Genomic DNA, 23,199 nt, shown 5'->3' with positions numbered 1-23,199 from the left:
CTAGTGGTGATGAATTCCCTCAGCTTTTGCTTTTTAGGGAAAGACAATGTTGCTCCCTCATTTCTGAAGAAAAACGTGGCCAAGTATAGCGTTCTTAGCTGTCAGGTTTTTTGTGTTTCCTTTCATGCACTTTGAATATATCCTTAAATTCTCCTCTGGCCTGCAAGGTTTGCTGAGAAATCCACTGATAATCTAATAGGAATTCACTTATATGTGACATGTTTTTGTTTTTTCTTGCATTTATTAAAATGTTCTCTTTGCCTTTGACTTTTTACAACTTGATTATAATGTGATTAAATCTGTTAGGGAAACTTTGAGCTTTATGAATGTGAATTTTATATCTCTCTCAAGACTTGCAAAGTTTTTAACAATTGTTTTATTAGATAAGTCTTCTGTTCCTTTATCTGTCTCTTCTTCTAGAACTCCCATACTGCAAATAAGTGTATGCTTAATGGTGTCCCATAAGTCCATTAGGCTTTCTTCACTCTTTTTCATTCTTTTTGTTTTCTTTTCTTGTACCCTATGACTGAGTAATTTCAAAGGACCTGTTTTCAAGTTTACAGATTCTTCTGCTTGAGCTAGGCTACTGTTGAAGCTTTCTGTTGTATTTTTATTTAATTTTTTATTTAATTAATTTTTTATAATTAATTCATTTCTTTAGCTTCAGGATTTCTGTTTTATGGTACCTATCTCTTTGTTAAATTTCTTATTAACATCATGAATTGATTTTCTGATGTCATTGAATTGTATATCTGTATTCTCTTTTGTCTCACTGACTTCCCTTAAGCATATTATTTTGAATTCCTTTTCAGACAATTTATACGTTTCTGTTTTAGGGGGTTGGTTACTAGAGAATTCTGTTTCATTGGTGATATCATATTTTCTTTTTTTTAAAATGTATTTTTAAAAATATATACTTATTTATTTATTTACTTATTTTTGTAGAAACGGGGCCTTGCTATGTTGCCCAGCCTGATCTCAAACTCCCGGCATCAAGTGATCTTCTCACCTTGGCCTCCCAAAGTGTTGAGATTACAGGCATGCCCCACCATGCCCTAGTCAGTTTTCTTGATATTTCATATTGTTTTATCTCTCTCTGATGATATCTGCATACCTGAAAGACAGATCCCAAATAAATACAACTAACAGTATGGTATGCCTCAAAGAGCTAGAAAAAGAAGAACAACTAAACCCAAAGTTGGCAGAAAGAAGGAAATAATGAAGGTCAGAACAGAAATACATTAGTGAATAGAAAAAACAATAGGAAAATTAATGTTTTGAAAATATAAATAAAACTGATAAACCCTTAGCTAGACTAAGACAAAGAGAAAAAATACTCAGATAATAAGACAGAAATGGAAACATTGCAACAGATGCCTCAAAAATAAAAAGGATTATAAGGGATTGTTATGAACAAGTCTATGCCAACAAGTTAAATAACCTAGAGAAAATGAATAAATCCCTAGGAAAATATCACTTACCAAAAAAATCAGGAAGAAATAGGAAGCCTGAAATGATAAATAATAAATAAAGAGACTAAAGAAATAATCAAAGACTTCCCAACAAAGAAAATCCCTAGACCAGATGGCTTCATGCTAAATTCTACCAAATATTCAAAGAATAATTAATAACAATACTCCTACTTCTAAAAAATAGAGCTACAGGAAATGCTTTCAAAAGCACTTTATACTGCCAACATCACTTAGATACCTAAGCCAAAAACATCCCAAGCAAAGAAAATTATAGTCCAATATATCTGATGAACATTGATGCAAAATTTCTCAATAAAATGTTAGCAAACCAAACTCAACAACACATCAAAAGATTATACATCATGACCAAGTAGGATTTGTCTCTGGGATGCAAGGCGGATTTAACATATGGAAATCAATAAATACGATACATCACATTAACAAAATGAATAATAAAAACTACATGATCGTCTCAATTGATGCAGAAAAACATTTGACAAAGTTCAACATCATTTCTTGATAAAAACATTTTATTTATATCTTCAAACTATCATAAATAATTTTTATCAGTAATTTACTATAATTGGTATTACAAATTTTCAAACAACCTTGTTCCCAAATTTTTGCAAATGTCTACTACAAATGTTCTTTTTATGTGAATTTTAATTTTTTTGTTTAATTTTAAAATTATTATATATTTATCATGTTATTCTCTGTTTAAAATCTCCTCCTGACATAGGATACATCCCAAATGTTATATATAAGACAGATGGCCTTTTATGACATGGCCTTATTTTATACATATTATTTTGTTTTTGCCCTTTCTTGCCCTGCCTTTCCTATGCAAGTCACAGAATGCTATTAGCCAGCTTCAAAACTTTTAAAAGTGTTGAAGTCCTACAGACTATATTATCTAATAACAACAAAATTAAATTAGAAATAAGACTGATATCTAAAAAAATCCCAAATATTTGGAAATATTTTGAAATTAAACAATACAGTTTAAAATTATCTATGGATTAAGAAAGAAAGCACAAAGGACATTGGAATATTTTGGATGAAATGAAAATGAAAACATGCCAACATTTGTTGGATACAGTTAAATCAATGCTTGCAAGAATCTTTATAGTACTGGAAGCTTACATAAGAAATGGAGGCCGGAAGTGGTGGCTCATGCCCATAATCCCAGCACTTTGGGAGGCCGAGGTGGGCAGATCACCTGAGGTCAGGAGTTCAAGACTAGCCTGACTAACATGGCGAAACCCCATCTCTACTAAAAATACAAAAACTAGCCAGGCGTGGTGGTGTGTGCCTGTAGTCCCAGCTACTCAGGAGGCTGAGGGTAGAATCGCTTGAACCTGGGAGGCAGAAGCTGCAGTGAGCCAAGATCATGCCACTGCACTCCAGCCTGGGCAACACTGAGACTCCATCTCAAAAAAAAAAAGAAATGGAAAAGATCTGAAACTAATTATCTACTACAAAAACCTAGAAGGAAAAAGTAAATTAACTGAAAATAATGTAGGAAGTACGATAAAACAGAAATAAAAATGATTAATCAAATATAAAATAGACAAGAGAAAAATCAAGGAAACCAAAGCTAATTCTTTGAAACAATCAATGAAATTCATAAGCCTTTAGTTAGAATGATTAAGAAAATAGGAGAAGACGCAAATTACTAACATCAAGGATGAGAGACAGGACATCTTTACACATACTACAAATATTAATAATAAGGGAATATTGTGAACAATTTTATGTCAATACATTTGACAATTTAGATGAAATGGAGAAATGTCTCAATACATTTCTGTATTAAGGTGACACAAGCAAAAATAGAAAATCTCAACAGTCTCTTATTTCCTAAAGGATACAGGTTTCTGCCCTGTCAGATCCACCACCCTCCTCCCACTTTCTCCAGTTAACCCTGCTGCCGCAGCTCAAATCACTAATCTCAGTTCTGAAAAAAATAAAGAATCATCATCCTCAATGGAACTATTGCAAAGAGCTACTACCCCATCCTCATCGTTACGAAAGTCCATACAAGAAGTTCAGACTTTTTAAAATAAAATGAAGACCTTTCGTTATCAGATAGGAGTTGAGGGTAGTGATGCTCTATTCTTTCCTGGATAAGCTCCCAAATCACCAAAAAATAAGTAAATAAGGAGTACCTGGTGTTTGTTTCTTATTAACACACTTTCACCCACACATAGAAATATAATGTGTGTGTGTGTGTATATATGTGTGTATGTGTATATATATACATACACACATATATACATATATATACACACACACATATATATACCCACATATATACATATATATGTAATATATATGTGTATATATATTACATATATATACACATATATATTTAATTTTTATCTACCAGCATCTTTGCATCTTTTTCTCTATTTTTCTTCCTTAACAGATCCTGATTTTATTGGACATAATGCTCCCCAAGCATCCTAAGTAATTCATCAGCAGCTGATTCCACTTTCTTTCCTTCCTTCCTAGTTCCATTTGCTCAGTTGGTATGCTCCAGACACCAATATGCTTCAAAATTTTATTTAAGTATTAACTCAATAAAATTCCTAATTTCAGGTATGGCCCCTAGTCATCTGAACAAATCAGATTTAGCTCATCCCTGTTGTTTATAACTGGCTGCAGAGTGGAGATGACAGTTTAGGCCAACGGGATATAAAGAGATTCACCACTGGCTGCAGATGAAATTTCTCCTCATTCTCCCAAGAGAGTGCCCAGGAACAGTCATCTTCATGCCCAGGTATGAATGAGGAATCCCCTGCATCTTAGCAGCCCCCATCCTCAGGGAAGCAGCCCTGGGAAGACCTCGATTGTAGACCAGAAAGCCTAGAGGGGAGGCAGGAAACCTGGGTCCTTCACTACTCCACTAAGCAATGGGACCCTTCAGCAAGGCCAGCAACACCTTGGGCCTCCAGAGCCTGAACTCTGGGCTTTCTTACTACTCACAGTTAGGGTTGGCTTCATGCAACTGAAAATACCACAAACGTTTCACAGAAGAGAGAATCAGGTTGTTTATAATTTAGTAACAATGTACGTTCATAAAGAGAAGCACCCACTGAACTAAGTCCAGGAAGTTCATGTAAATAGGAGACCTGCTCAAGAGACCTGTTCACCTTTTAATTATAGACAAATTTGTTATTTCTCCTTTCTGTGCTTTAGCCTTTCCTTGGTTTTCACACTCAAAATGGTAAGAAAAACTACTTCATGGGACTCAATGAATATGTAAATGACTGGCAATACCCACAGGAAGTCCATTATAATTAAATTTATCATGCTCCCAGCTAAGTCTGATTCATTATGAGGAAGTCAGTTTTCAGATGGTTTTAAATTAACCCTAGAATAAAATATTAGTCTCCAGTTCCTTCCCGTGCAGCACTATTAACCGTCATCCAGTCGCAGTGATTTAAATAGGACTCCATTAGGAAGTCAAGCCAGAGGAATGCCCCTACAGAAGTCAAAGAAAATGAAATAACTTGATACGTGCATAGCCCTGTTTTGCACTGCATACCAGCTAAGTTTCTAGATGAATATGTTTACATTATGACATCACAATTTGTTGATTCCCGTCTGGTCAGAATTTCAAGGATCTTATGCTACAATCTTCCTTCCCAGAGTCACTGGCGAAAACTCTCATCTATGGAAGGGATGCTGGGTTATAAAGTTGTTTCTATGAGCCTGTTTGAAGAAATTAACTCAAGCATAGCAAACCAAATGCTCTCTCTTGGGACTTTATATCCTGAGCAAGTGACTTCAGATGATGGAGCCAGATGGTGACTGTATTATTCCTGGGGGTAATGATGATGTTGTGCTGACCAAAATCTTCCCATGGCATGCACTTTGGTCTGCTCACCACTGTCCAGCCCCCCTTGATGCCTGTTCAGTTCTCAAGCACAGACTTTCAGTTTTTCCTCCAAGCACATGAGAGGATTCTAGTAAATCCCATTTTGTATTAAGACGGCCAGAATCAAATTCCTCTGTTAGTAACCAGAACGTGATTTCCACTGACATTCAGCCTTCTCCCTTTCCTCACATTCTCAGAAAATAATTATCATCTTGCTGGCATCTAGTACTTTTTTCTGTACTGTAAAGGGAGCAAAGAGGGAGGAAGAGAAGTTTTACTGGTGTGTCCAAGGAGCATTATGGCAAGTAAAGGTGATCCTGGAACATCCAACTGGGTAAGACAATTGTTTTGATCCCCGCCATTTCCACTATGCACCTGGTCTTGTGACATCTCACTTGAACAGTGCCCTAGGATGTTGTAGTGAGATTTGAACCCTATGGGCTTTGAAGCCTCAGTCCTATTTTAAATTTCAACATTCACCCTTGATAGTTTTACATTCCTGACATCTCTAATCCTCACTTCTTAAAAATGTATGTTACTGAGCTTGCACATTATTGAAAAAAATGAGAGATGCTAGAGGTAGCAACTGGGACATCTGTGTGCACCATAAATGGTACATATTATCATCATCACCAGAGTGCCCCTTCTTCTGATCTCTCACACTCTGATCTTGCTACACACTAATGCCAGAGGAACTGAAGTCATATTACTTTTCTGCAGAACAGTACAACGGCAGAAGCTCATGGTTTGAAGCTGACAGGTCTGCTTTAAAATTTGGACCTGACAACTTCCAGCAGAGTGAAAATTCCAGCATCAGTGGAGTTCAAAAACTTGTTTATTACCAATTAGCATACACTGAACATATTTCAGCTTCAACCACTTTTCTGTAAAAGGTGTATAAACACCCTTCTCAAGATTTGAGACAGTTAAATTAGACGATATTCTTAATACCCAGTACCATGATTGACTCATAGTAAGTGTGCAATTTCCATTCATTTTCTCCTTCTCCTCTTTTTCTTTTCTTTTTTCTCCTTCTAATTCTTAAAAAATAAAATAAAATCCACTCAGTTAGTCATCAAATTCCTGCTCAACTTGCATCTTAGTCAGTTCATGCTGTATCACAAAGTACCCAAGACTGTGTGGCTTATAAACAACAGAAATTTATTTCTCACAATTCTGGAGGCTGGAAGCCCAAGATAAGCATGCCAGCAAGGTTAAATTCTGATAAGAGCTCTCTTCTTGGCTGCCGACTGCTGATTTTTTATTGCTGTCTCACTGATGGAAAGAGTGAGCTAGGTCTCTTTTATAAGGACACAAATACCATTCATGAGGGCTCCACCTTTTTACATGGTTTGGATGTCTGTCCCCTCCAAATCTCATGTTGAAATGTGGTTCCCAATGTTGGACATGGGGCCTGGTAGGAGGTGAATAGATCATGGGGGTGGATGCCTCATGAATGGTTTAGCACCATCCCCTTGGTGACAAGTGAGTTCTCACTCAGTTCACATGAGATCTGGTTGTTTAAAAGTCCCCTTCACTCTCTCTTGCTCCCCCTGGCCTCCCCCGGCCATGTGATACACCAGCTCCCCTTTTGCCTTCTACCAGGACTGTAAACTCTCTGAGGCCCCCACGTGAAGCAGACGCCAGCACCATGCTTCCTGTACAGTCTGCAGAACCATGAGCCAACTAAATCTCTTTTCTTTATAAATGACCCAGCCTCAGGTATTTCTTTATTGTGATGCAAGAACTGACTAATACAACTTTCATGTCTTCATCACCTCGCAAAGGTTCCATCTTCTAAAACTGTCACCATAAGGGTTAGAATTTAACATATGAATTTGGGGGAGACACAAATGTTCAACCATAACTGCTTGGCTCCAGTTTAGCCATCCACCTCACTTTGAAATTCCCTCGTAATGAGTTTGCCTGTCTCTCAGGAGCCATTTCTGTGCATCTTCCAATCTCTGTGCATTATGCCTGCCATCCTTGCCTCTGTCCTTGCTTCTCTCCCTCCCTGGAAGGCTTTGCCCTACCCTCAGCACCCACGGACCTTGGCAACCCAATTTGCAGCCTGCATCTTCACAAAGTCCTCTCCCTGCCGCAGCCTCCATGAGGTCTGCCTTCACTGCCGAGCACACTCCGTCTGTACTGCTCCTCCTCAAAGACCGTCTTGCCCTCACCTGCTGTCCCACAGCGAGGGACAGCAACTCACTTTCAGTTGTCTGTTTTCTCACTGGCTGGACACTAGGCTTCTTGCAGGAGGGAGGGAGGCACCATTTCGCACCCTCTCACACAGTGGCCACAGCAGCTTAGGGGCCCCTCTCTACCGGCTGATGTTTTCACTCCTCATCTGTGCTCCAGTGGGAGACTGGATAAATTAATTCATCTTCTCTTTGATAATTGGATAGAATGATCAATATTAAAGATGACATAAGGCTGGTGCGGTGGCTCACGCCTGTAATCCCAGCATTTTGGGAGGCCAAGGCAGGTGGATCACGACGTCAGGAGATCGAGACCATCCTGGATAACACAGTGAAACCCCGTCTCTACTAAAAACACAAAAAATTAGCCAGGCATGGTGGTGGGCGCCTGTAATCCCAGCTGCTCCGGAGGCTGAGGCAGGAGAACGGCGTGAACCCGGGAGGCGGAGCTTGCGGTGAGCAAAGACCTCGCCACTGCACTCCAGCCTGGGAGACAGAGTGAGACTCCATTTCAAAAAAAAAAAAAAAAAAGACATAATTGAAAAAGGCAAATTTTATCAATCATATATGTAATTTATGAATGAAAAAATGAGATTCTCAGATGAATATTATTAATCCTCATTCTTTTTATTATTTTCAGAACATATGTTATTGTACAAATGAACCAAAGAAAATGAATGTTTTGGGCATCTTCTGGCTTTTTTAAATTTCAATAGATTTTTGAGGAACAGGTAGTGTTCTAAGTTCCTAAGTGGTGATTTCTGAGATTTGGGCATTTTTACAGACTATTCATCACCTTGTGATTAGAAAGGTTGCAAGAGTTGTTGCTAGAACACGGTGAATCTCAGCTCTGCAACTTGCCAGGCATGGGATCCTGGCAAGGTAGGATCTCATCCCACCAGCCGTCTGGGTAGGAACCGGTTAGCACAGTCTGGGATGCAAGATGACAGTGGTATGAGGGTGCTTACCCTTCCAATTCCAGACTCCATGCTTGGGGCCAAGACTCTTGCTTAGGTGAGGGAGACTGGAAAAGGGGGTTTCTGTTTAGGCCTGTTATGGCCCTCATGGTTTTATTCTCTAAAGCTGCTTCTAGGCACTTGATTAATCTGAACCAGCTGAGTGATGTCCAGCATCGGCAGTTCAGGCCAACTTGACAAGTAGTGGTTCATTGGAGAGGAAGGTTTTGATAAAATAGCCTCTCAACAATAATCATCCATAAGGATATTACCCCACATTGACACTATGTCAGTGTGGAAGAGAACTCCCATCAGAATGATGATAAATTATCAAGTTAACTTGCTGCATTCTTTGGGTGCTGACAAAAGATACACAACCCCTAGGTCAGAAACAAAGGACTTTATGACTCATAGTATCGGCAACAGCAGGATTATTACCACAGTCCCACTGGCACCTAGAGCTACAGATCCCACTGGGTGTTGCAGAAGTCCAAGTGGAGCTGCATGGAAAATGGGGTGCACAATAGGAGAAAAACTTTGAGCTTATGAAATCTGCTACTTCTGTGTAAGCTGTAACCAACCCCATCCTTTGTCAGAGAAAGAACACTTTCAGCAAGAACCATGTAGTACATTCTTGGCTGCATATTTTCACTCTTCAGTACTGCAAGCTGCATAAACAATCCTGAGAGGTGGTACAGGTGAAAGAATAGTCAGGGCATTGAGATTTTGGACCACTCAGCAAGATATGTAGGAGTGACAGAGGCCCATCGTGAGCTACCTCCCAACACTGTCCACCAGGAAAATGCTGCCTCCCCCACCATATGCCAAAACCTACCCATGGCCAAATCATTTCATGGCCAAAACAAGGACAAGACTTTATTGCAGGGATTCTTTTTTTATTGTTGGAAACAAAAGAAATGGTCATTTGATGAATTTAAAACTGTAGGAAATGAAAAGCAAAATGGCCCAATTTAAAGATATTTACTGCAACATTTGTCACAGTGTAACTAAATTTATTCCAAATTTTGCAAAAGAATATAATTATTGGAAAATGTATTATTTAGTTACAATTATTATTCATATAGCATGAATTTACTAGCAGACAAGTCTGAAAAAAATAATATAATGACTTGTAAGAACCAAATTGAGAAGTCCTGGTTTAGTAAAATGTAATCACAGCCTGGATTGTCATGAGATACTGTGCCTCAAAATAGTTTATATATCAAAATTGACAAGCGATTGTTTTATCCACATATTGTTATTATCAAATATTTATAATTGAATTATTGATGGCTTTCAGTTGCCTGTACTGAGGAACACATCTCATAACTAATGAAAAATTTAAAAGCACAATTAGAAACTATGACATAAATGTTTTAACAGATTTTTTTAATACTGTGGTTTTATAGAGGTGACATTTATAGCTTAAAATAAATTCTGAATGCAATACAGTCAGATGTGTAACTTTGAAAATTGCATATGTAAATGTTAATTTAAAGTGTATGATACTAGTCACAGGAAGAGCAGATAAAGATATGTTAATAGCTACATAGCTGTGAAACAGTAAACATGAAATTCCTTCCCCAGAGGTCTTGCAGAAATCTTGCTGACTCTGTTCAAGAGCACAGAACAGTACCCTTTGTATTTTAATAAAAAGGAGGCAGTAATACCATATGACACTTGAGTACATAGAACATATCAGATATTGTTCTAAGGATTTTGTAAATGTGGTAGATAGAATAATAGCCCCCGAAAATACCTACATCCTATTCCCTGAAACCTGTCAATATGTAATCATACATGACAAAAGAGACTGCAGATGTGATAAAGATAAGGATCTTAATGTGGATTATCCTGAATTATCAGGTAAGCCCAGTGTAATTATACAGGTCCTTCCTTATAAGAAGAAGGCAGGTTGGACATCAGCAAGATGGGAAAATCAGACTTTCCAAATGCTCATTCCCCCACAGAAAAATCAATTTGAACAACTGTCCATGCACAAAAATACTTTCAAAGAGCTAATGAAACCAAGTGAGAGATTATAGCACCTAGGTGGAGCTGTGAATAACAAAAGACTCATTGATGAGGGTAGTAAGGACAGTTTGATATCACCTGCATCACCCTTCCCCAAGCCCCAGGCAGCACGGGGGAAAAAGATTTATTAATACCATCTTCACAGGAGTGGGAAGTGAGCATTAGGCTTTGCCTCAACCTTAACACCAGGCCTGCCCCAGTAAAACCCAGCACTGGCCAGGTCCCCATGGCCCAAGATGCCTGGCCTCAGACTGAGCCTTGAGGCCAGCCCCAGTACCAGGCCAGATCCTACAGCCCAGGCTCCTGGCCTTGCCAGTAGGCTCAGTCTCTGAACCCACCCCTCTGCCAGGCTGCCATCCATGGACCCATCCTCCAGAAAGGATGCTGTGGATACAGACTTCAGGCCTACCCAAAACCAGGTGAGCCCTTTTGGCCTCAGGATCCAGGCCTATCCCAGATTCCAGAGCCAGGTCAGTTTATAGAGCTCCAGGCTTTGGTTGCACCCCAGTGCCAGGTCAGTACCCCTGAAACAGGCACTAGGCCTGCTTAATGTCAAGTGGGTCCTAGTAGACCCACACTCCAGCAGACTGAGGGTCCAGGCCCATCCCACTAGACCTCAGTTCTGGGCTGATGCCCATGAACTCAGGCTCCAGGACCAACCTTGTGGACCCAGGTTCCAGGCCAGCCAGTACCCAAGCAAGCCCTCATGAACCTAGCCTCCAGGCCAGCACCTACACACCCAGCCTTTAGAATAGACCCCGTGAACTCAGGCTCCAAGCTGGTCCCCATACCCCAGTATGTAGGCCAGCCTCTGTGGGCTCAGGTTCCAGGTGTGTCTCAGCGGATACAGCTGCCAGGCCTATCCAAGTGCCTGGCTGGCTCCTGAAGACTCAAGCTCAAGGTCCATCTCAGTATTAGGTCACTCTACCCCAGGCTTCAGGCAAGTTCCCACATACACAATCAAAATCCCTCCCTTCTCCTTGCCCTCCACCCCTGCCAGTGCATTCAGGCTCCAGGCACAACCCCACAAACCCAGGCACCAAGACCACCTACTTCTTGACCCAGGTATCAAGTACTAGGCCATGTCTGAAGATTCAGCAGCAAGCCTACCCACAGACCGTAGTAGACAGCCTGCTCAGTATCTCTGGACAAGCTGACTGGTGAAGGGGGGCTTTCCCTGAAGGAACAAGTCTGCAAAGACAAAAAACAGTCCCTACTTCTTCAAATGTGCAGACAATCATGCACAACTACAATGGCGGGGAATAATCAGGGAAACATGACACTACCAAAGGAACAACAACAACAAAAAGAGCCAGTAAATGAGCCTAAAGACAGGAAAATTTGTAAACTGCTTGACAAAGAATTCAAGATAATTATTTTAGGAAAGCCCAGTGAAGTTCAAGAAAATATAAACTACGGAACAAAATCAGGGAAACAATAAACAACTAAAACAAGAAATTTAACAGAGACATTAAATTATTTTTTAAAAATCAAACAAATTATGGGACTGAAAAAATCATATTGTTAAATAAAAAATGCAATAGAGATTATCAACAGCAAAATTAGTCAAGCAGAAGAAACAATCAGTGAACTCAAAGACTGGTTATTTGAAAATATACAGTTAGAGAAGAAAAGAGAATAGAGAAAGCTTGCAGAATTTATGTGACAGCATAAACAGAAAATATTTGAATTATAGGGGTTCAAAAAGACAAGAGAGAGACAAAGAGACAGAAATGTTATTTTTAATATAACAGCAGAAATACTCTCAAAATCTGAAAAAAAAATCTATTAATATCTGGGTACAGGAAGGTCGAAAGTCTCCAATAAGACTCACTTCAAACAAGACTACACTGAGACATATTATAATCAAACTGTCAAAAATCAAATAGAAAAAGAAGATTCTGAAAGCAGCAAGATAAAAGAAGCATATCACATGTAAAGTAGTTCTAGTAAAACTAAGAGTCTCAGTAGAAAACTTATAGGCCAGGAAAAAGTGGACTAATATAATCAAAGTTCTAAAGGGGGTGGGTGGAAACCCTGCAAACTAAGAATTCTGTACCTGACTATGCTGTCTTTCATAAATAAAGGAGAGATAAAGTGTCTTTATTACAAAATACCTAAAACTGGGTAATTTGTGTTTTTATAAAATGAATTTATTATCTATAGTTGTGAAGTCTAAGTCCAAAGTTGGGGGGACACATTGGGTGATAGCCTTCTTGCTTTTGAGGACTCAAGAGTCCCAAAGCACAGGGTATCACATGGTGAGACAGCTTAGTGTGCTAATGTGCTACCTCAGTTCTCTCCTTTCTTATAAAGCCACCAGTTCTCCTCCTGTGATAACCCAATAACACATTAACCCACTAATTTGATCATCTATGAATGGATTAATCCATTTATAAAAATGAGCCTTTATGACCCAATCACATCTTAAAGGCACCACCTCTCAATACTGCCATGATGGGGATTAAGTTTCAACATAAGTTTGGAGAGTAGGCATTTAAGCCATATCATTCCACCCCTTGTCCCCAAAGCTCATGTTTATGTCACATACAAATAGATTTATTCTTTACCCGTAGCCCCAAAGTCTTAACTTGTCACAGCACCAACTCAAAATTTCAAAGTTGGAAATATCCTCTGTTAAGTCTGTGAAATCAAAACAAGTTATCTACATTCAAGATACAATGGTATAACAAGCATAGAGTAAACATGCCCATCCCAAAAGGGAGAAATAGGCAAGAAGTAGGGGGTAACAGGCCCCAAGCAAGTCCAAAGCCCAAGAAGGCAGATATTGGGTCTTAAGGCTCCCGAATAGTCTCCTTTGACTTCATATCTGGCATCCTCTGCACACTGGTGCAGGAGTTGGGACCCCAAAGTCTCAGGCCACTATGGCTTGAGTGCCACCCAGCTCTCTCATACTGGCATTGCATGCTGGTAGCTCTGCAGTTCAGGGGTCTTGGTGGCAGCCCTGCTTCTATGATTCCACTAGTCATTGACCTAGCTGGAACACTCAGTGGCATCCCCAATCTCACATATCCACTCAGCATTGCTTTAGTAGGGCCTCTCTTCAGTTTATTCTCCCTAATGACAAGTCTCTGCCCTGGATGTCAAGGCTTTTGATAACATCCTCTGAAATCTGGGTGGAGGCTGCCAAGTCTCTACGGTGTTTGCTTTCTGAAAGCCTGAAGAATTAGCACCAGGTGGATGCCACAAAAGTTTATGACTTGTACATTTCAGAGCTCCAGCACAAGCCAAACCTGGGACTGCTGGGGTGACAGCAGAGCACTGTGCCAACATGTGGGTAGTAGAGTTTTGAGGCAGCCCTGGGTAATGAGCCTTAGCCTGTGGAGAGTACACCAGGGCTGTCCTCTGAAATCATTCTGCTTTCCTGGGCCTACGGAACTGTGACGGGAGTGGCAACCTCAAAGATCTCTAAAAGATCTCCAGGGTCTTTCTTCCATTGTCTTGAAGAATAGCACCTGGATCCCTTCTATCCATGCTTATCTCTTTAGTAAATGACCACTGGGCTATACCCTTGATTTCCTCTGCCAAACATGTTTTTCACTTTTTTATATGGTCAGGCTGAGAGTTTTCCAAATCTTTCCTCTCTGGTTCCCTTTTAGTTACAAATTCTGTTTTTAAATTATTCCTTTGCTCCAGAATCTCAGCAAAAGTAGCCAAAATTAATCATGTATCTCCTTCTATATTTTGTTTAGAAATTTATTCTGCCAGACAGGAGAATCACTTGAACCCAGGAGGCAGAGGTCGCAGTGAGCTGAGATCATGCCACTGCACTCCAGCCTGGGTGATAGTGTGATACTCTGTCTAAAAACAAAGAAAGAAAGAAAGAAAGAAAGAAAGAAAGAAAGAAAGAAAGAAAGAAAGAAAGAAAGAAAGAAAGAAAGAAAGAAAAGAAAGAAATTTATTCTCCCAGATACCCCAGTTCATCACTCTCAAGTTCAGCCTTCCACAAAGGCCTTGGGCATGGACACAGCTTAGCCAAGTTCTTTCCTAATTTATAATGAAGATGTCCTTTACTTCAGTTTCTAATACCTTCTTCCTCAGTTCCATCTGAAACATTGTCAGAATAGCTTTTACTGCCCATATTATTCTCATCACATCCACTTATTCAGTTTCTAAAGAGTTCCAAACTTTCCCTGGTCTTCTTGCCTTCTGAGTCCTCACCAGAATCTAGGCTTTTTCTAGCCTGATCCTCCTAATTCTTTCAGTCTCTGCCCATTACCCAGTTTTAAAGCTGCTTCTCCATATTCAGGTATTTATTATTAGCAACATCCCCACTCTTGGTACCAATTTTCTGTCTTAGTCTGTTCTGTGTTGCTTATAACAGAATACTTGAAACTAGGTAATTTATAAAGAAATTGAATTTATTTCTTAGAGTTATGGAGGCTTGCTTGTGAGGACTCTGTGTGGTATCCTGAGGCAATGCAGGGTGTCACATTGTGAGGGGGCTGACTGTGCTAATGTGCTAGCTCAGGTTTCTCTTCACTATCTTGAAAAGCCACCAGTTCTTATTCCATGATAATCCATGACTATTAATCATGAATTAACATATTAATTCATGAGTGGACTAATTCATTCATGAGGACAGAACCCTCATGATCTAATCACCCCTTAAAGACCCCACCTCTCAGTATTGCCACATTGAGGATTAAGTTTCATTGTGAAATTTTTTTTAGGGTGGGGACGTTCAAGCTATAGCCAAGACTTTCCCAGAGAAACAAAAGCTGAGGAAGTTTATCACCAACAGGCTTATCTTACACAAAATGCTAAAGGAGGTTCATCAAGCTGAAAGGAAAGGAAGTTAATTAATAGCATGAAAACATATCAAAATATAAAACTCATTGGTAAAAGTGTGTTTTTAGTACAAAAGTTAAAAAACAAAACAATTAAAAATAATTATAGCTATAATTTGTTAAAGATATATAAAAAGATACAAATTGTAACATCAACATAAAATGTGGGGGAAGAGTAGAATAAAAATGAAAAATGTTGAGTTTTTTCATGTGATCAAAGTTAAGTTGCTATCAACTTATGATGGCTTGTTATAAGTTGTTTTACATAAGCCCTCATGGGAACCGCAATGCGCAAACCTGTTGTAAATAACAAAAGATAAAACAATAAAGAATCAAGGCACACTACTAAAGAAAATCATCTAATCATGAAGATAGCAAAGGAGGAAGAAAGGATTTACAAAACAATTAACAAAATGGCAATAGTACTTATCAGTGAATATCTTAAATGTAAATGGATTAAATTGTCAAATCTAAAGACATATAATGGCTGAATGGATAAAAGAAACAAGACCCTGCTATATATCATCTACAAGAGATTTTCATCACAGTTAAGGAAATACATAGACTAAAAGTGAAAAAAAAATTTTACACAAATGAAAATCAAAAGGGACTGGAGGTAGCTATACTTACATCAAATAAAATTAAAAATCTAACATTACACCTCAAGAACCTAAAACAAAAAACAAACTAAGCCCTCGGACAGAAAGAAAAAATGAACACCATATCAGAAATAAATAGTACAGAGACTAGAAAAACACAAAAGTTCAGCAAAACTTTGAGGTAGCTTTTTGTAAAAACAAAGTCAGCAAACCTTTAACTAGACTTAAAAAAAAAAGAGGGAATAGTGAATAAAACTGCAAATAAAGAAGAGACATTACAGTTGATACCAACGAAATACAAAACTCATAAGAGGTTACTAGGAACAATTATATAGTAACAAAATGGATAACCCAGAAGAAATGGATGAATTCCTAGAGGCATACAACCTACCATAACTGAATCATGAAGAAACAGAAAATCTGAACAGACTAATGAGTAGGGAGATTGAATCAGTAGTAAAAAAGTTCCTATCAACAAAAAGCCCAGGACCTATTGGCTTCACTGTTGAATTCTATCAAACATTTAAATGACTAATATCAATCTTTCTCAAACCCATCCAAAAAATTAAGAAGAAGGAATATGTCCAAACTCATTTTACCAGGCCAGCATTAGCCTGACAGCAAAGTCAGACAAAGATACCACAAGAAAAGGAAATGGCCATACATGATGGCTCACGTCTATAATCCCAACACTTTGGGAGGCCAAGATTGGAGGATCATTTGAGGCCAGGAGTTCAAGACCAGACTGGGCAGCATAACAAGACCCCATCTCTACAGAAAATCTTAAACATCAGCCAGACATAGTGGCACACACATGTGGAACCAGCTACTCAAAAGGCTGAGGCAAGAAGATCACTTGAGCCTGAGAGGTTGAGGCTATAGTGAGCCATGTTCATGCTACTGCACTCCATCCTGGGCAACAGAGTGAGACCTTGTCTCAAAAATAAGTAAATAAATAAATAAATAAGTTAAGTAAGGTAAAAGGAAAAGAAAATTATAGGCCAATATCTCTGATGAACATAAATGCAAAAATCTTCAATAAAACACAAGCAAGCAAAATTCAACAGCATATTAAAAAAAGTCTTTCACCATGTTCATATTAAATTTATCCCAGGGATGCAAGGATGGTGCAACAAATACAAATCGATAAATGTGATATACTACATTAACAGAATAAAGAACTGTGATTTTGTGATATTTATATATTGGCTTTCATTCATAATTCCTCTTGTAATCCCTGTTGTTTCCTAAGTAACTAAAACAATAAGCATATCTTTTGTAAAAGTATTTGGCCTTTTGTCCTTGTTTTTCAAGCATCTATAGAATAGCTTCAGAGCAAGAAACGTGAAAGATAGACTTTAGTTATAATTTTGGGGCATTTAGGCCTCAGAAGCAGGCCTCAGAAAACAAAATCTTTCTTTGACCTTCTCCTGCCCTCCTTTTTCTTGCTTCTTTTTCTCCCCAGGACAGGGCATAGGAACTAAAAATATGCTCTAATCTTCCCTTGCCTTTCTTTCTTGGAGCTGGCCATAAAGAAATTCTCTGACCTTCCTTGTCTAACTGTAGGTCATAAGACTCCCATTCCAGAAGGGGTCCTGCTCCACACCCTAGGGGAAGGAATGCCGCACAGAGAGGCCAAGAAGAATCCAGACAGGCCTTGCTGTGTTTTCCTACTTGCTCTATTAGTAGTAGATCATACCCTCTTTGGCGAATCACATCTCTACACAGTTGTAAATCTTCAGTCATGCCTGTTCCACGGTCTCCATTAACAGCCAAGAGGACAGGGTACAAAGAGCTTCTGGGCAGCTGAGCTTTTGGAGACTTGCTGAAAGGTGAACAAGAACTCTTCCACAGGGCAGGAGTGTGGTGCACCTCAGTTCCTTGGAAACAGAAGCTCCTGTGCTCCAATGTCCTTCCAGACATTGCCCTGTGTTTTTCTTCATCTGGTTGTTTACTTTTATTTTCTTAAAATATCCTTTACAATAAGCCAGTAAATTAAGTAAGTGTTTCCCCAAGATTAGTGACTCACTTTAGCAAATTGTGTCTAAAGAGGGTTCATGGGAACCCCTACTCAAAGCATTTGACAAAATTCAATATTCATTTATGGCTTAAAAACTCTCAACAACTTAGTAATAGAAGGAATGTACTTCAAAACAATAAAAGAAATGTGACAAACTCACAACCAACATCATACTCAGTGGGAAAAAGTTAAAAGCTTCCTCTAATATCAGAAACATGACAAGGACGCCCACTCTTGCCATTCTTATTCAACACATTTCTGGAAGACCTAGCCAGTGAAATTAAGCAGGAGAAACAAATAAAAGCATCCAAATTGAAAATAAACAAGTCAAATTTTCCCTGTTTACAGATGACATGATCATATACATAGAAAAACCTAAAGACTTCACCAAGAACTGTTAGAACTGATAAACAAACTTAGTAAATTAGCAGGATTAAAAATCAGCATACAAAAATGAGTACCACTTCTACACACTAACAAAGAACTGACAAAAAATCAAACATTCCTATTTACAATATTACCAAAAAAATAAAATACTTAGGAATAAATTTAACCAAGGAGGTGGAAGGCTTGTATGCCAAAAACTATAAAATATTGATAACATAAATTGTAGAAGACACAAATAAATGGAAAAATATCCCACGTTCATATATTGGAAAAATTAATATGTTTAAAATGTTCATACTACCCAAAGCAATCTGCAGATTCAATGTAATCTCTATCAAAATCCCAATAATATTTTTATATAAATAGGAAGAGAATCCTAAAATTTATATGGAAACACAAAAGACCCCAGATAGCCAAAAACATCTCGAACAAAAAGGAACGAAGCTGGAGACAACATACTACCTAACTTCAAAATATACTACAAAGCTATAGTAATCAAACAGCATGGTACTGGCATAAAAGCAGACAGATAGACCAATTGATAGACTGAAGAATCCAGAAATAAATCCATGCATTTAAGGTCAATTGATATTCAACAAAGGTACCAAGAACACACAATGGGTAAAGGACAGTCTCTTCAATAAATGATGTTGGAAAAACTGGATATCCACAGGCAGAAGAAGGAATTTGGACATCATATACAAAAATCAACTCAAAATGGACTGTAGACTTAAACATAAGATGTGAAACTGTGAAGTTACTAGGAGAAATCATAGGAGAAAAGCTCTATGACACTGGTCTAAGCAATTAATTTTTAAATAGGACTCTATAAAGGAACCAGTAGCAGAAGCAAAAATGAACAAATGAAATTATAACTAATTGAAAAGCCTCTGCACAGGAGTCAACAATCAACAGAGTGAACAGACAAACTACAAAATGGGAGAAAATATCTGCAAACCATACATCTGAAAAGCGGTTAATATCCAAAATACATAAGAAACTCAATAGTTAGTAAAAAATCTATTTAAAAATGGGCAAAGACCCTGAATAGACATTTATCAAAAGAAAACATACAAATGGCCAACAGATGTTTGAAAAAATGCTCAACATTACTAATCATCAGGCAAATGCAAATTAAAACCACAATGAGCTATCACCTCACACCTGTTAGGATGGATATTGTCAAAAAGACAAAAGATAAGCATTGATAAGGATGTGGAGAAAAAGGAACCCTTGCACACTATTTGTGGGAATGTAAGTTAGTTCACCCATATTGAAAACAGTATGGAGGCACCTCAAACAATTAAAATTAGAACTCCCAAATGATCCAACAATTCCACTGCTGGTATACATCTAAAGGAAATGAAATCAGCATGTTGAAGAGATATCTGCAGTCCCATGTTCACTGCAGCATTATTTGCAATAGCTAAGATATGAAATCAACCGGAGTATTCACCAAAGGATGAATGGATAAGAAAATGTAGCATATATACGCAAGGAAATACCATGCAGACTTTACAAAGAAGGAAATCCTGTCCTCTCTGACAACGTGGATGAATCTGGAGGACATTATGTTAGATGAAATAAGCCAGGAACAAAAAGTCAAATACATGTTATCACTCACATGTGCATTCAAAAAACACTGAACTCATAGAAGCAGAGAGTAGAATGGTGTTTGCTAAGAGCTGGGGTGAGAAGCATGGGATGGGAGAGATGTTGGTTGAAGGACACAAAATTTCAGTTAGATAAGAAGAATAAGTTCAAGAAATCTAGTCTATAACATAAAGAATAAAGTTAATAACAATGTGTTCTTGAAAATCACTGAGAGAATTAAGTATTAAAAAACGGTAAGTCTGTGAGGTAATGCAAATGTTAATTAGGCCAATTTTGCCACTCCATAATGTACACATATTTCAAAACAAATCCTTCGTTCTCACATCCCTCACATCCAGTTCCTCAGCCAATCCTTTCTGTATGACACCAAAATAGACCCAGAATATGATCATTTCTTACGACATCCACCACAGGTCCATGATCCAAGCACTGTTTTGTTGAGCATAGCATCAAATAGCAGTAGCTTCCTGGCAGCTCTACTGTTCTTGCTGGCCTTGCACAGACCCCCTGCCACCTATTATCCACAGAATGAAGGGGTCCCTTTAAGATCTAAATCAGGCCCTGCCTCTCCTCCATCATCTCCCATCGCTCAGAGTAAAACCAGAATCTCCCCACCCCAACCCACCCCTGTGCCAGCCGACCTGGCCTGTCTGCCTTGGCCCATATCTCCTTCATGCTCTCTATCCTTTATCCTTTCCCTCTGTCCTAGGGAGGGGACTGGTCTCAGTTCTAGAATCCACCAGGCAGTTTCTATTCTTAGCTGTAGTGATGAGCTCAAATGTGTATGCCCCAAAATTCATATGTTGAAATCCTCACTATCTTAGAACATGACTGTATTTGAAGACAGGACCTCTAAAGAGGTAGAGTTAAAATGAAGCCTCCATTCAATATGACTGGTGTCCTTATTAGAAGAGTGAATTTGGACACAGACATGCATAGAGGGAAGACTCTAGGAAAACAAAGGGAGAAGACACAGGGAGAAGATGGCATCTACAGGCCAAGGAGAGAGCCCTCAGAGCAAATGCCCTGTTGACACCCCCATCTTGAACTTCCAGCCTCCAGAATTATGAGAAAACAAATTTCTGTTATTTAAGCACCCGCTCTCTGATTTGCTGTGACAGCCTGAGCAGGTGTATACAGGGCCTTAATTCCCCTGTGTCCTTCAGGTCTTTGTTCAAAAATCACCTTCTTAGCCTGGCCATTCCTGAACATACTTTCCACCCCTCTACCTCTGAATTTTCATGCCTGCTTGCCTCCTCTGTGTTTACATCAAACTTGTGCATTGACCCAGACTCTCCCTGGGGCCACCTGCAGATGTGATGGGAGTCTCTCAACATTTAGAACAACTTTGATGATATCTATGACTGATCCATAACCTGCTGGGAGCCGAATTTTGTCCACATGATTCACATAAGTTACATCCCTTAACATCCTTATAAGGTGAGAACCCTGTTTGTTCTTGATTTACCAATGAAGATAATGAGGATCATGGAGGTTAAATAGCTTGCTGAGTTTGTACAGTTAGTAAGAGGAAGAGTTTTTTTCCTTACCCACTTTTCCCAAACTCCTGTTCTCTGACTCTAACCATGCAACAGCAACAGCACACTACCCTGTATCTCAGGGCCATGGCAGGTGTTGCTGCATAGGTCAAAGAAATCCACTGCACCCTCTCAGGGCATTCCCTGTCGATGTGAGAGTTAACTGTGTGCCAATTCACCAAAATGTTCACAACAAATCAGAAACAGAATGATTTAGAGCAATTTAACCATTTTTGAGATGGTAGAAATAAACTAATTGCTACATTTTTGTCATTAATTAATAAAATAGTTTAAATGAGGTGCCCTATATTGAACCAAATGATGCTGTTTGTGTTTACTAATTTACCCAGTATCTCAAGTCAACAGGATCTGCAAATACAGGACTAAATTAGCCTAGAAATATAATTGCTTCTGACCTTGAAACCACCTTTGCAAAAATTATAACTGAGGAAATTATGACAGTGAAAGAGGTCAGACCTAACTGACTCCATCTTGCTTCTAACCTTTAAGCTGTCCTTGTTCATTCTTGGGCATCAGCCAAACTAACCTTGGGAAGGAATTTAGTTTATAGTTTGACTCTAAAAGAAAATTGATAATAGTCCTTTCCCAAAAAGACTCCCTTCTTGCCTGGGGACCAGTCTGCCTTTGTAGGGCTAACAAATTAGCTACAAGATTAGAAATTAAGGTTTAGGGGTCATGCAGCCTCTGGCTGTAAGAATCTGAACCTCCTGAGATTGCTCCTGGGATAACATCACTATTGTAAAGCCTAAGATCAGTGCTTCAGATATTTTGCAGACCCTGCACTCGATGGATCAGTTGACACCACCCAGGCCTGTAATTTGGCTCAATCTTTTCTGCAATCCCACCCAGGAACAGAAGACACCAAGAAAACCTAAATACGGCCACCTACGATTCCATCTCCAACACGACCAATCAGCACTCCCCACTTACCGAGCCCCTACCCACCAAATTGTCTTTAAAAACGCGGATCCCGGAAGGCTCAGGGAGACTGACTTGAGTAACAATAAAACTCCAGTCTCCCACACAGCTGGCTAAGCCTGAATCACTCTTTCTCCATTGCTATTCCCCTGTCTTGATCAATTGGCTCTATCTAGGCAGTGGACAAGGTGAACCCGTTGGATGGTTACAACCCTCTATATGTTTTTACTATGTATATGAAAAAATATCGAGTACTTAATAAAAATTGCAGTCCAAGGCACGTGGTTTTGTTGGCGTGTAGAACTGCTCCGCACAACGATTCAGAGCCTAGGATCGTTTCAACTCGCAGCACACCCATCCGCAGGGCTTCGTCTTCATCTGCATCCAGCCACTGTAGGGGAAAGAGTGAAGAGGAAGGCCACACACAATGCTCAGAAGCCTTGGTGTCACTTCTCACGTCTCATGGCTGTGACTCCCCCACCAGGTAGCACACGTCCAACAGCAAAAGAAGCTGGAAAATGCAGCTTAGCCTGGTGCCGGGACACTCCCATTTCCATGCAAGGTGACGAGGAATTTCAATGGCTGCCTGGTAGGTTCTAACACAGAATAAGATAGAAAAAATGATTACAGGTCAACTGGGACTGCCAACTAATTTCAGAGTTTCACAGACCTATCCACCCAGTCGTGAGTCATGACCAACTGGGACAGGCCTCTGGACAACAGCCACCTGCCCAGGTAAGACGAA

This window comes from Pan troglodytes, chromosome 4 (assembly GCF_028858775.2).
Source record: "Pan troglodytes isolate AG18354 chromosome 4, NHGRI_mPanTro3-v2.0_pri, whole genome shotgun sequence".
Taxonomy (NCBI): Eukaryota; Metazoa; Chordata; class Mammalia; order Primates; family Hominidae; genus Pan; species Pan troglodytes.
Note: the sequence above shows the minus strand (reverse complement) of the source record.